Source organism: Gossypium arboreum, chromosome 11 (assembly GCF_025698485.1).
Source record: "Gossypium arboreum isolate Shixiya-1 chromosome 11, ASM2569848v2, whole genome shotgun sequence".
Taxonomy (NCBI): domain Eukaryota; kingdom Viridiplantae; phylum Streptophyta; class Magnoliopsida; order Malvales; family Malvaceae; genus Gossypium; species Gossypium arboreum.
The window spans coordinates 94,148,018-94,163,339 of NC_069080.1; the positions used below are offsets into that span (position 1 = coordinate 94,148,018).

The following is a 15,322-nucleotide window of genomic DNA, read 5'->3' on the forward strand; positions in this document are numbered from 1 at the left end:
CAAGGTTCATTTACATAATTTATTCACTATTTAATTCTATTCCTACTATTTTTAGTGATTTTTCACATCCACGTCACTGTTGCTGCCAGCATCATATTCTAGGATAGACTTTCTCTAACACATAGTCTCTATGATTCAACCACCCTTTTTCATATATGGTCCAAAATATAAGCATGATGACCCATTCTAATGGCTGGTCATTGCCAAACACTTCCATGCCTCTTAATGAGCATATACATACCAAATAATTATAACATTATGCTCAAAACATTCATAAGCCATTTTCGCATGGCTAGGCAATATTTTACATACCGAGTTCAAACAAAACATAATAGCCTATACATGCCGAAATGTTTTCTTAAACCATCTAAGAAGAAGATACCAAAAAGTCGCTAGACGGTGTGATGACTTCGATGACAGTCCCGAGCACGCAAAATGGATCAAGAACCTAAATAAACAACAAATAAGCACACCAAATGAGTACATAACTCGATGAAGTCGTAAGCACTACTCTACCATCAACAATAACAATCATAAGTGAATAATCAAATAATACAAAATAGATGTTTCCAGCCATATCAAACTATACTGCAATTTCTAAGATTTTTGGTTCGATCTCATGCCCAATCCTTCAACCAAATCAAACGACAAGTCAGCCCAATCGATTTGAATCCGTTTCCTCAAGTTGGAACAACAATGCACTAGATAATTTTATGCGTACACCGTACAATCCCAATTCGATATTTAGTTAGTAACTCAATCACTTACCTCGTTCATGCACAATTTATTTCCACAACCGAATGTGACTATAGCAAATCGCACACATAGTGCCATAGCAAATTGCACACATAGTGCCATAGTAAATCGCACACATAGTGCCATAGTAAATCGCACACATAGTGCCATAGTGAATCGCACACATAGTGCCATAGTGAATCGCACACATAGTGCCATAGTGAATCGCACACATAGTGCCATAGTAAATCGCACACATAGTGCCATAGTAAATCGCACACATAGTGCCATAGTAAATCGCACACATAGTGCCATAGTAAATCGCACACATAGTGCCATAGTGAATCGCACACATAGTGCCATAGTGAATCGCACACATAGTGCCATAGTGAATCGCACACATAGTGCCATAGTAAATCGCACACATAGTGCCATAGTAAATCGCACACATAGTGCCATAGTAAATCGCACACATAGTGCCATAGTGAATCGCACACATAGTGCCATATGGTCTTTGCACACATTGTGCCTTATGTCAATTCATCATGGTAAAGCAACTTACTAAATTCAATTTGTACATATAATCATAATAATAAATAGGAGAATCACTCCAAAAATATCTATCAAGGAGTTCTCACAACAAGTGCTTAAGGACTTACCTTGTGTTGAGTATAACGGTTTCGACCGGCTACTCGATGTCCTTGGCTTTGCCCTTGCTTGTTTCTCCTTCTTTAACTTCTCGGGCTTAATAGATAAATAAACTAGTTTAATCATCTTGCTATACATTTATAGTTCAATTACACATGCATATGTATATTTGTATATTCGCAACCATCCTCACTTATTACCCATTTGGTCAACAATCTAAGCCAAGATAAGGCTTCAATATGGTTGCCTCTAACCGAATACATGCACACCAATCTACTTCCTTTGGCGAATATGCATGTCTATGTGGAGGCAAATTTTACACCTTATACTACACAAAAAACAGCATACATTTTCCTAATTAACGCATTACATATTGTAGTTCTATACACATCTCTCATTTATTTCATAACCAAACAACATCACAAGCAAATAGACACCTCAAAATAGTATACATGTCATACCAATTCATCATGTGCAAACATATATTCATGTAGGTGCAATGGCCAATTCTCAAGTGGCTTATATCCAAATATACACACATATCCAAAGCTTAAATCTTACTCACCATACAACATGCATGAATCATATTTATGGATACAACATGGCGAATACCACAACACCATACCGTTTCAATTTGGTCATGGTTAAACAAAGAACTTAGTATCTCATTCAAAAATGCTAAAAGAAAATCTAAGAACCTCAATCTACCATCACATGAATCATTATCAAGCTTGATATTTAGCATGCAATGGCATTAACACCATAACAACTTTGGCCAAATACCATTTCCATGGCATAACAAAGATTTGAGCCATGGCTAACATGCACATCAAGTTAGCAACCAAGACATGCATGAAACCCTAACACAACCTCATACATACCTTAATCTTGATGCAAACTTAGCCAAATCTCCTTCTAGATCTCTTCCAAACCAAGCATGAAGCAAAAATCCTCCCCTTTTTCCTTAGTATTTTCGGCCAAGAAGTGAAAAATGGGTGAGCAAAATTTTCTTTTCTTTCCTTAGGACATTCGGCCAAGAGCAATGGTGAAAGATGAACACTTTTTTTTCTTTTTTTTTCATACTCTTATTTTATTATTTCTAACATGCACCACTAGCAAAACATGTTTGAAACATGTTTTCTTTGCCCATATTCATCACCATGGCCGCCACTATAGTCAAATTTGGGGAATTTGACATGCAAGGACAACATTTCCTAGTGTGCATCAATAGGCCACTTCCACATTTGCCTATCTCAATTCTAAATTTTCTCACACAAGTCCTTTCTAGTGAAATTCACCTTTATAACACTAAATCAATCATCAAAAATGTCATACATGAATACTCACATATTATAGGCATCGAAATAAATTTTAAATTATTGTTATGCCTCGGTTTTGTGGTCCCGAAACCACATTCCGGCTAGGGTCTATTTTGGTGTCACAACCCCCCTCTTAAGGAATTTTCGTCCCCGAAAATCTTACCGGTAAATAGGTTTGGATATCGTTCTTTCATAGAGTTCTCGGTCTCCCAAGTAGCTTCGTCATCGGCATGGCTATCGTTGAGAAGCCTTTTACAAATCGTCGGTAATAACCTAAGCAAGCCCCAAAAAGCTTGAACCTCAAGAATATTTCTGAGGCTTCCAATTTAGTATGGCTGAAATTTTATTCGGTCGACTCGAATACCCGATCAGATACCACATGACCCAAGAAGCTAACCTCTCTTAACCGAACTCACACTTGCTGAACTTAGCATATAATTGCTTGTCCGTAAAATTTGCAAAGACTAACCGCAGTGTTCAAGATGTTCGGTCTCATTTCTTGAATAGACCAAGATGTCATCAATGAATACGACTACGAATCGATCCAAATATGGTCTAAAGATTCGATTCATTAAATCCATAAATACCGCGAGGGCATTAGTGAGCCCAAACGGCATCACTAGGAACTCATAGTGACCATATCTCGCTTACGAAGGCGCCTTGGGCACGTCTCAATCTCGGATTCGCAATTGATAGTAGCCCGATCTCAAATCTATTTTCGAGAACACCGAGGCTCCCTTCAATTGATCGAACAAGTCATCAATACGTGGCAGCGGATATTTGTTCTTTATCGTCGCTTTGTTAAGTCGACGATAGTCGATGCACATCGCATGGTTCCATCCTTCTTCTTCACGAACAACACCGGCGCACCCCAAGGCGAAAAACTCAGGCGAGCAAAACCTCTATCCACCAATTCTTGCAACCGAGCTTTCAACTCCTTTAATTACATTGGTGCCATACGATACGGAGCTATCGAAATTGAGTGGTACCGGTACCAATTCGATGCCAAATTCTATTTCCGAACAGTGGTAAACCGGCAATTCTTCGTGGAAAACATCCGGAATTCACAAACCATCGCACAAATTCGGGTTTCCTTCCGACTCCTTGTCATCGAGCACATACGCAAGGTACGCCGCACCCTTTTCTTACATATTTACGGGCCAACATCGGCGATATTACGGTGGCAACCCTTTAAGTCCGTAGACTCAACCCGAACAATCTCGTTATTAGCGCACCTCGGATCGATAGTCTTGCCTTTGCAATTTATAACCGCATCGTGCATGGTCAACCAATCCAACCCAAGAATAACGTCAAATTAGCCGAACGGCAAAAGCATCAAGTCCGCCAAAAACAAAAACCTCGAAACACTAGGGGACTTTTCTTACACACTTTGTTGACAAGCACGTAATGACCCAAGGGTTTGACACCGAATTACAAACTCGAGAGACTCAATAGGCAAAGTCTTCTTTGGATGCTAAGGTTTCGCATATATAAGAATGAGTAGAACCGGGGTCAATCAAAGCAATCACATTAGTATCGAAAAGAGTGAAAGTACCGGTGATAACGTCGGGAGGATGCCTCCTCTCGTGCGCGGATGGCATATGCTCTAGCAGGGCGCTGAGTCTCGGATCGAATCGTGTCAAGTAGCCCTCTCTCGACTACCACCCCTACCTCCGAAATTCTTGGTGGTCTACCTCTAGTCATCATTCCACTAGGTCTCGCACCTTGCATCCTATTCTTCTCATCGAGCCCCGTGCAATCTCTAATGAGGTGGTCCTTCGAACCGCATCCGTAACAAGCCTTATTGGTAGTCTTACCCCAACATTCACCTATGTGTCTTCTCCCACATTGGGGGCATTCAGATTTCTCTTGACGGTTATTGCCCACACTAGCTACCGAAGTAGCTCGGGAGTCCGTCAATGGTCGTGGTCTAATGGAAATCCCCGCAGTCGTCCTCGATCTATTGGTGTCCTCCCTGAACTTCTTTACAGCCGAAAACGGAGCTTTACCCGTCGATCTTTTGCGATAGTCTCTAGCTTCAAATTCAGCCTTCTTCTTCTCCTTTCCAAGTTCCTCCGCCTTGCAGGCTCGTTCAACTAGTGTTACGAATTCTTTTATCTCCAAAATACCCACTAGTAATCTTAGATCTTCATTCAACCCTTCTTCGAACCTCTTGCACATAGCAACCTCATCAGCCACACACTCCCGGGCATACCGACCGAGTCTTACGAACTCATGTTCGTATTCCAGACACTGTCATGCGGCCTTGCTTGAGTTCCAGGAATTCCTTACGCTTTTGATCAATGAACCGTTGACTAATATATTTCTTTCGAAACTCCGTTTGAAAGAAATCCCAAGTAACTCGTTCGTTTGGAACTATGGAAATCAAGGTCCTCCACCAATAGTAGGCTGAGTCCCGCAACAAGGATATAGCACACTTTAGACATTCATCGGTGTGCATGATAGTTCATCAAACACCGAATGGTGTTGTCAAGCGAAACTCGGCCCTTTCGGCATCATCGATAATTACGGCCTGAACTCTTCAGCCCCGCTTCCTAATCAAATCTACAGGTGGCTTACTCAGCCTCACGTGGTCGAATCGATGGCATTACGGGCTCTTTGGGTGGATTATTCAAATTCGGGATTTGTTGGACAGCGGATTAGTTCGGGCATATTATGCGACCCACTCATTCATCATGGTAAAGAAGGCTTGTTTAGCCCCTCACCTTGATTATTCGCAGATGACCGAGGTTCAACAGCGGCGTCCCTTGTGCAGGAGCAGCCGCTACACTTTCGACGTCATCCGCCAAGGTTCTCTCTACTTCGGGATCCATTTACTAATCAAAACAAAAAAAAAAAAAAACATTTTAACCGTCAGAAGTCATCACACGTTTAAACATTAACATTAAGGCATGTATAGCTAGACTCATACGTGCCATGGTAGTCCTAGAACCGACTAAACCATGGCTCTGATACCAATAAAATTGTAACACCCGAACCGAGACCGTCACGGAGTCAAACACGAGGTGTTAACGGACTTCAAACCACTTATTGAAAAGTTCCAGACAAGCTGCCAATCTGTGTACTAGTCGCTTCAAAAATCATAACTTGAGTTTTAGAACTCGAAAATCAGTTTTGTAATTTTTTCTGGAACTAGACTCACATTTCCGTCTACAGATTTTTTCTAGAATTTTGGTTGGGCCAATTGGTACAGTTTATTAGTTAAAGTCACCCGTGTTACAGGGGCCGACTACACTGACCTTCGCGCGTTACAACTCAAATAACTCCCTGTGCAGGACTTCAATACTGGTACCGTTTGTTTCTATAGAAACTAGACTCAAAGAGGAATTCATACATATATGGTATGACTCCTAATTATTTCTGGTTAATTTATAATGAATTTTCAAAGTCCGAGCAGGGAATCCAGAAACCGTTCTGGCCCCGTTCCACTAAAACCCAAATATCTCTCAACATACAACTCATATAACCGTTTCGTTTCCTCCGTATGAAAATAGACTCATCAAGGTTCATTAACATAATTTATTCACTATTTAATTCTATTCCTACTATTTTTAGTGATTTTTCACATCCACGTCACTGTTGCTGCCAGCATCATATTCTAGGATAGACTTTCTCTAACACATAGTCTCTATGATTCAACCACCCCTTTTTCATATATGGTCCAAAATATAAGCATGATGACCCATTCTAATGGCTGGTCATTGCCAAACACTTCCATGCCTCTTAATGAGCATATACATACCAAATAATTATAACATTATGCTCAAAACATTCATAAGCCATTTTCGCATGGCTAGGCAATATTTTACATACCGAGTTCAAACAAAACATAATAGCCTATACATGCGAAATGTTTTCTTAAACCATCTAAGAAGAAGATACCAAAAAGTCGCTAGACGGTGTGATGACTTCGATGACAGTCCCGAGCACGCAAAATGGATCAAGAACCTAAATAAACAACAAATAAGCACACCAAATGAGTACATAACTCAGTAAGTCGTAAGCACTACTCTACCATCAACAATAACAATCATAAGTGAATAATCAAATAATACAAAATAGATGTTTCCAGCCATATCAAACTATACTGCAATTTCTAAGATTTTGGTTCGATCTCATGCCCAATCCTTCAACCAAATCAAACGACAAGTCAGCCCAATCGATTTGAATCCGTTTCCTCAAGTTGGAACAACAATGCACTAGATAATTTTATGCGTACACCGTACAATCCCAATTTCGATATTTAGTTAGTAACTCAATCACTTACCTCGTTCATGCACAATTTATTTCCACAACCGAATGTGACTATAGCAAATCGCACACATAGTGCCATAGCAAATTGCACACATAGTGCCATAGTAAATCGCACACATAGTGCCATAGTAAATCGCACACATAGTGCCATAGTGAATCGCACACATAGTGCCATAGTGAATCGCACACATAGTGCCATAGTGAATCGCACACATAGTGCCATAGTAAATCGCACACATAGTGCCATAGTAAATCGCACACATAGTGCCATAGTAAATCGCACACATAGTGCCATAGTAAATCGCACACATAGTGCCATAGTGAATCGCACACATAGTGCCATAGTGAATCGCACACATAGTGCCATAGTGAATCGCACACATAGTGCCATAGTAAATCGCACACATAGTGCCATAGTAAATCGCACACATAGTGCCATAGTAAATCGCACACATAGTGCCATAGTGAATCGCACACATAGTGCCATATGGTCTTTGCACACATTGTGCCTTATGTCAATTCATCATGGTAAAGCAACTTACTAAATTCAATTTGTACATATAATCATAATAATAAATAGGAGAATCACTCAGAAAATATCTATCCAAGGAGTTCTCACAACAAGTGCTTAAGGACTTACCTTGTGTTGAGTATAACGGTTTCGACCCGGCTACTCGATGTCCTTGGCTTTGCCCTTGCTTGTTTCTCCTTCTTTAACTTCTCGGGCTTAATAGATAAATAAACTAGTTTAATCATCTTGCTATACATTTATAGTTCAATTACACATGCATATGTATATTTGTATATTCGCAACCATCCTCACTTATTACCCATTTGGTCAACAATCTAAGCCAAGATAAGGCTTCAATATGGTTGCCTCTAACCGAATACATGCACACCAATCTACTTCCTTTGGCGAATATGCATGTCTATGTGGAGGCAAATTTTACACCTTATACTACACAAAAAAACAGCATACATTTTCCTAATTAACGCATTACATATTGTAGTTCTATACACATCTCTCATTTATTTCATAACCGAAACAACATCACAAGCAAATAGACACCTCAAAATAGTATACATGTCATACCAATTCATCATGTGCAAACATATATTCATGTAGGTGCAATGGCCGAATTCTCAAGTGGCTTATATCCAAATATACACACATATCCAAAGCTTAAATCTTACTCACCATACAACATGCATGAATCATATTTATGGATACAACATGGCCGAATACCACAACACCATACCGTTTCAATTTGGTCATGGTTAAACAAAGAACTTAGTATCTCATTCAAAAATGCTAAAAGAAAATCTAAGAACCCTCAATCTACCATCACATGAATCATTATCAAGCTTGATATTTAGCATGCAATGGCATTAACACCATAACAACTTTGGCCAAATACCATTTCCATGGCATAACAAAGATTTGAGCCATGGCTAACATGCACATCAAGTTAGCAACCAAGACATGCATGAAACCCCTAACACAACCTCATACATACCTTAATCTTGATGCAAACTTAGCCAAATCTCCTTCTAGATCTCTTCCAAACCAAGCATGAAGCAAAAATCCTCCCCTTTTCCTTAGTATTTTCGGCCAAGAAGTGAAAAATGGGTGAGCAAAATTTTCTTTTCTTTCCTTAGGACATTCGGCCAAGAGCAATGGTGAAAGATGAACACTTTTTTTTCTTTTTTTTTTCATACTCTTATTTTATTATTTCTAACATGCACCACTAGCAAAACATGTTTGAAACATGTTTTCTTTGCCCATATTCATCACCATGGCCGCCACTATAGTCAAATTTGGGAATTTGACATGCAAGGACAACATTTCCTAGTGTGCATCAATAGGCCACTTCCACATTTGCCTATCTCAATTCTAAATTTTCTCACACAAGTCCTTTCTAGTGAAATTCACCTTTATAACACTAAATCAATCATCAAAAAATGTCATACATGAATACTCACATATTATAGGCATCGAAATAAATTTTAAATTATTGTTATGCCTCGGTTTTGTGGTCCCGAAACCACATTCCGGCTAGGGTCTATTTTGGGCTGTCACAACATACCTGGAACTCACCTTGGAACTTTGTTCGACATTTCAGTTGCTTTCGGTTATGGCAAAGAATGATGACCCAGGCACAGTCCAGTTTAGTCTCGACAATCTAGTGCAACAATTGAGTGTCCTAGAATTTGGAGTGGCCCTGGAACTTTATACAGAAGAATTTATGGAGGACGACAATTTTCCTCATCTCCACCATCACATCCATTATGCACCTTCCTCTTATTGGGCAGCCCTCATACCTACTACCGGCATCTATGATCCCAGCCACTCCAAGGCATCGGCTCTCTCTCCGGCATTGTGCTACCTCCACGCCCTTTTAGCCCACACTTTAACAGGGCGACGAGAGAACACTTGCGTCGTTAACACACATGACGCCTACTTTCTATGGAGTATGAGGCAAAGGCATATTTTCGATCTCGCATACTTCATCGCCCTTGCCTTTCACCATCAGACTGAACAACACCAAAAGGGAGTCATCAGCATCGGCCCTTACGTGACTCGACTAGCTTGATACTTTGGGCTCCTAAACACATCAGTGTAGTCCTCATCGCTCACACTTATTGGCCAGATGTCCCCACAAGACATCCAAAGTATGCTCCATATGAGGATGATAGAGCATTGTCGTGGGTTCGATCCTCCTCAAAATCAACTAGCAAGAGCCACCGATGAGGATGAACCTGAGGATATTCTTGAAGATATCCCTTCATTTCACGAGGACCCACTTACTCAGCCATTGCCGAGTCACCGACCAGTTGATGCAGCTGCTTTATTGACAGAATTTTTTGCCCACCTGGATCGATTTGAGCAATATTGCACTCAGTGATTCGACAACATAGAGGCAACTCTGCAGTAGATTTGTCAGCATTTCCACATTTCTCCTCTAGGACTACCACCTCACGATCCAGCTGCCGACGAGGACTTTTAAATCCATTTATTTCTACTTTATTTTGCTTTTCCTTTTGTTTTTATTTTTCTTTTATATTTATTTCTATTTCCAGTTTTTATGTTTTAAAAAGACTTTGATTAGTATATTTTGAATATCTCAAATTTATGGTTGTTTCTCTATGAGTAACCATAACGACCCTATTAATATAACACCCTAAACCATTATTGATAATATCGCAGTTTCAAAATGTTTAGTCAATTAGTGATACTCAGGAATACACAAACAGTCCTATAGGGATAGGTAATTCACGACTGCCATGTCCTGCTCGACCACGACCATAGCCACCATGACACCGACCATCATGATAACCTCTTCGCTGGGCACTGTGATTGTGGAGCCCAACCTCTACCACCACCTTCACCTATGTCTACATGTCACATACACATCACTTTCAATGTCTCTAAACCCGCTTCAGCTCTTTCAAGGACTACATCCAAATTTAGGGCAGTTTCACTTTTCCCCTCTTCTATGATACTATGCTTATATTGTCATCATCTATATTTGTACATTGAGGGCAATGTACATCTTAAGTGTGGGGAGGTTAGTCATATCATTATCAGAAAACCCTTGAATTTTGTCTAATCCCCAAGTAATTTTTTTCATATCACTATTAGAATGAATTTTGATTAATTCATGATTTTTATTGATATGTTTTGGATCAAAATATAGGTAATTGTGCATTGATCATCTAACTTTAAGGCAGTAGAGAATCAAGCATGATAAGTTGACTTTTGAGTATTAAAATTGCTAGGTTGTTTCCTTAAATTAAGGTATTATCTTGAAATTCTAAGTTTATAGGATTGAGATCAAATACCTATAATTTTCACGAGATTTTAAGCCTTTTAGAACATATATCTCCCTTGCTCACTTATTTTATTGGTTATGAGTGTGTCAATATTGATTTTCTATTATAGAACTTGCATCGATCATACATGTCGAGACCACACCTTTGATTTGATATACTAAAATGATAAAGGCACTTAGGTTTTAACCCATTTACCCTATAAAAAGCCTACCCACATAATTGACCCTTAGTGAACCTCTTTGAGCCTTATCCATTGTTTTCTTGATTTTCCCCTTAATGTTAACCCACAACTTAACCCTTTTTTATTCGTTAAGAATTTCTCCCTTTTCATTGACTCTTTTTTATCGAGATTTGATTTGATTAGTTACCTAACTATGTTTATTCATTCCAGTTGTTGAATTATTTCTTATTATGTACTTTCCATTATTGTACTTGTTCTTATTCTTAAAAAAAAAGCTTGGATAAGTTAAACTTATTATATTGAGGGCAAGCTCATTTCATCTTAGAAAGTTTTAGTTCTGGCAGCTGTTTTTAATTCAGTAATTAGCTTTATTCTTCTAAGTTGGGTAATTTATTAAATTAATCTCGATTCTAACCCTCTTTTTCAGCCTTTATCTACATCTTTAACCCAAGACCTATTACAACCCTATTAAAGGCCTTTTGATTCAAGTATCATCTCATTTATAGTAGTGGAGATTTGATTTTCATGCAAGCCTATGGTAATAACTTTTCATGTTTGACTATTGAGTGCTTAATTATTGAACCTTAAACACTTCGAGTGATTTGAGTGAATCTTTAGTGAGGATGTCAACTCTTTTCAATTTGGAATTAAAGGTGATTACTTAGATAAAGAGGGATAGCTATGATTTTATGATTAAAATGTTCAACTTGGATTGTTTGAAACTTTTATGTTCTTTTAGTTGAATTCTCAATCTGTGATTATCTGTGGATTACTTCGAAACATTATTGATGAAAATTATAAGTTAAAAAGAATTAATTTTAATTGTGAGTTGAGAATTTTGCTTGAGGACAGGCAAATTCTTAAGTGTGGGGATATTTGATGCTCTTAATCCTTTAATTTCATGTTTTATACTCAGGAAAGCTTCGGATAACAAAAAGAGAAAGAAATGGGCCAAAAACAGACAAATTGGGCTTAATTCAATGTTTCACAAGGCTTAGGCACTTCCACACGCCCGTGTGTGACACATGGGTAGTTGACTCACCCATGGTCATGGCCATGTAGACATTAAACTAACTCAGAAATGCACATGGCTGTGTCCCTGTCGAGCCTAAGTCTAATTCTATTCGGAAAAGGCTAATTTTGGGTTATTTTGGGCATTCCAAAGTCTATAAAAACACCCTAGAGGAGGATCAAAGGGGACACGGAGAGTAGAAGGTAGAAAATACTCAAGGATAGCCATTAAAATCAGCTCGAAAGCAAGACCTCCTTCAAGACTAAAGATCTCCATTCAATTTCCTTAGAAGTTCTTTGGGTTTCTTTATGTTTTGTTGTTGTCCCAATTTTGAGATGTTTTCCTCTATTGTTATCAACTAAATTCCCTAAATACCTAGGGAAGTTGAAGCCTAAGATGGATCTTATTACTATTTGAATTATATGATAAATACTTGTTCTTATTCTTAATTGTGAGATTTAATCCTTGTTTTAATATTTCAAGATATTATTTCAGGTTTTGACGTGCTTATTCAGTGGAGCAAAAGTCCCTGTTTAAGGGTAGATCCTCTATAATTAAGCGGAGTTGCATTTAATCCTAGAGATAGGACGGCACAAATCTGTCGGATTAGAGTCAAATCTAATAAGGGAATCCATAGGTCAAGTTAATGCGACAATAGGGGTTTTAATTAGAAAGAGATTTCGATTAATCAACCTAGAGTCAATTATTTTTAGTCTCGAGAGAGATAACAACATATATTAGGGATTTCTACGAATTGAGTCAAGTGAATAAATCGTCTAATTCAGAAGTAATAAGTGAAGTCTAGGTGGATTCTTCCTTGGGTATTGTCTTCTCCATCGGTTTTCCAAAGAATATTTTCCAACTTTTATTTCTGTCGCATTCTTAGTTAATTAGATAATTAAGTTTTGTTTAGAAAACATCCCTTCAATTCTTAGGCTAGATAATAAAAAGATAGTAATTACTAGTACTTTTAGTCTTTGTGGATATGATATTTCCGTTCTCACCATAACTATACTACTGTTCGATAGGTGCGCTTGCCTTAGTCAAATTTTAGTTAGTACAGTGACCATTAAGGAGCCTCATCAATTAGAGTTTTGGGTGACAGCCACTTTGATTTGGGTTTAATCTTTCTTTTCTTTAATTTAATCTAAAATGTTTGCTATGTGCTCTTTGTTCTTGTTTACAACAATTTTAGCTTAATTTTATTTAAGCTAAGATGATTGCTTTGATTAAATAATATTTATTTGATTCATGCTTATAATGTTTGTGCCTCAATCGATCATGTTTTCAATTAACATCAAGTTTGTATTTCATTCATACGTGATTGAAATGCCCCTGAATTAGCTGAGCAATCCTAACCAGATGACGGCTAGTGGAGACATAATTGGAATGTGCATGCTCAATTTAGATCCTAACACGATTAAATTGCAGGCTGCATAACAACTCTAACCAAGCTCTATTATCTACATAGTTTCTAGATTTGTGTGATTAAACTATTTCAAACCTAACACGTCCCTGTTACCTCACACAAATGCTAAGAAACCCTTAGTAAATAAGGATCAGTAAAATGCGTATTTACTAAGTAAAGGATTCTGAAAGGACCTAATGTGGTTTCCAAACTCATGAAAGATTGAGTTGCCATGGAATGTTTTTCCGAATTTTATTAAGCATGTTGATAATAAATTGAGTTTAATTAAAGTAATTGTCCTAGTTTATTTATGTTATAATTGTTCCAAATTGTGTTTAATTTTGCTAAAATCTATTTCATTCATATAGTTTGCATACTTAGGATATTTTGCATTAGGAATCATTGCATTTAGTTTAATTTTTATCATCACCTCTCAACCATATTGTGTTTTTATTTACCAAGTTGTTAGTATAATTCTACAATTAAGTGATTTAACACAAATACAGTCCCTGTGGAGATGATAACTCGATACTTACTTATTACTTGAAAATGACTTGTACACTTGCACAAACCTACGCGTTACAGCCATGAGGGCAACATAGAAAAAATTAGTGTGAAGTCCCAAAGGCTCAGTGGACATTGCTCAAGTACGCTCTACCTCCACTAGACACAGTGTGAGGAAGCATAGAAAGGCTGACAATTAATGCAAATAATTTTAAAATAAAGACAGACATGATTCAAATGATCCAAAATATGCTTCAGTTTAAAGGAAACATGGTTGAAGATCTGGATCAGTAGTTAAAGTGATTTCTTCAACTATGTAAGACATTTAAGTATAATAAGGTATCCAATGATGCTGTGCGTCTTTGATTATTCCCATCCTTGTTGTGAGATAATATGGCCAATTGGTTAGACTCACTAGAGCTGGGTTCCATCACCGCATGGAGCAACTTAGCGAAAAAATTCCTCTATAAATATTTCCCTTTTAGTCGAACCATTCATTTGAGGTGAGAAATCACCAATTTCAATCAATACGAAGGTGAATCCTTATACGAGGCGTAGGAACAATTCAAGATGATGCTATAAAAGTGCCCCCATTGTGGATCGCAAGCATGGCTCCCAATACAGTTTTTTTATAACGGTGTTGACAGACATATTAAGTCCAGCCTAGATAGAGCATCCAACAGATCTCTCATGTTCCATACGTACGAATGGGCTTATAAAATAATAGTGGACATGGCCATGAATTCGTACATGTGGCCCAATGATAGGTTTATGCACAAATCTAAGCCTCTAAAGAAAAAAGCGATAAATGAAGAGAATGACAATGATCAAATTCAACAAATCCTTGAAAAGCTTAACCATTAGGAGACACCTGTCAAGCAAACGAGAGCAGAGCCACATTTGGAGAACCAAAAAGAGAAGACGAGCTATATAAGCAATAAGGATCGAGATCCCTATTCAAATACCACAATCCCGATTGGAGGGGTCATCCTAACCTCAAGTAGGGAGGTAATCAATGAGGTGAAAATCAAGAACAAACCCAAAAAAATCCTCCTTGCTAACCTCCACCATTACAACAATGGTCCATGGGAAATGACCATGCTGCATGGGGTCTAATATTCAACCGACTAGAGTTGTGACATCCCTAAATTGACCCTAGTCGGAAAGTGGTTTCGGGACCACTAAACCGAGTCATAATAATAATTAACCATCATAATTGATGCTCATTATATGTATATATGCATGTGTGAAAATTTCATGTTTGGATTTTGTTAATTGTAAGTGAATTTTTATCAAATAGGACTTATGTGAGAAAATTTAGAAATGTGCTAGGCAAATGTAAGGTGGCCTATTAATACATGTGGGAAAGTGTTGTCCTTGCATGTCAAATTAGCCAAAATGAAGCA

At 38.0% G+C, this 15,322-nt stretch overlaps 1 non-coding gene across 1 annotated transcript; it reads right to left on the minus strand.

Moving 5' to 3' along the window:
• Positions 1 to 14,411: 14,411 nt before the first annotated feature.
• Positions 14,412 to 14,518, minus strand: LOC128284566 (small nucleolar RNA R71). The gene has a single exon (XR_008274990.1). It is a non-coding gene; the product is annotated as a small nucleolar RNA R71 (small nucleolar RNA).
• Positions 14,519 to 15,322: the final 804 nt, after the last annotated feature.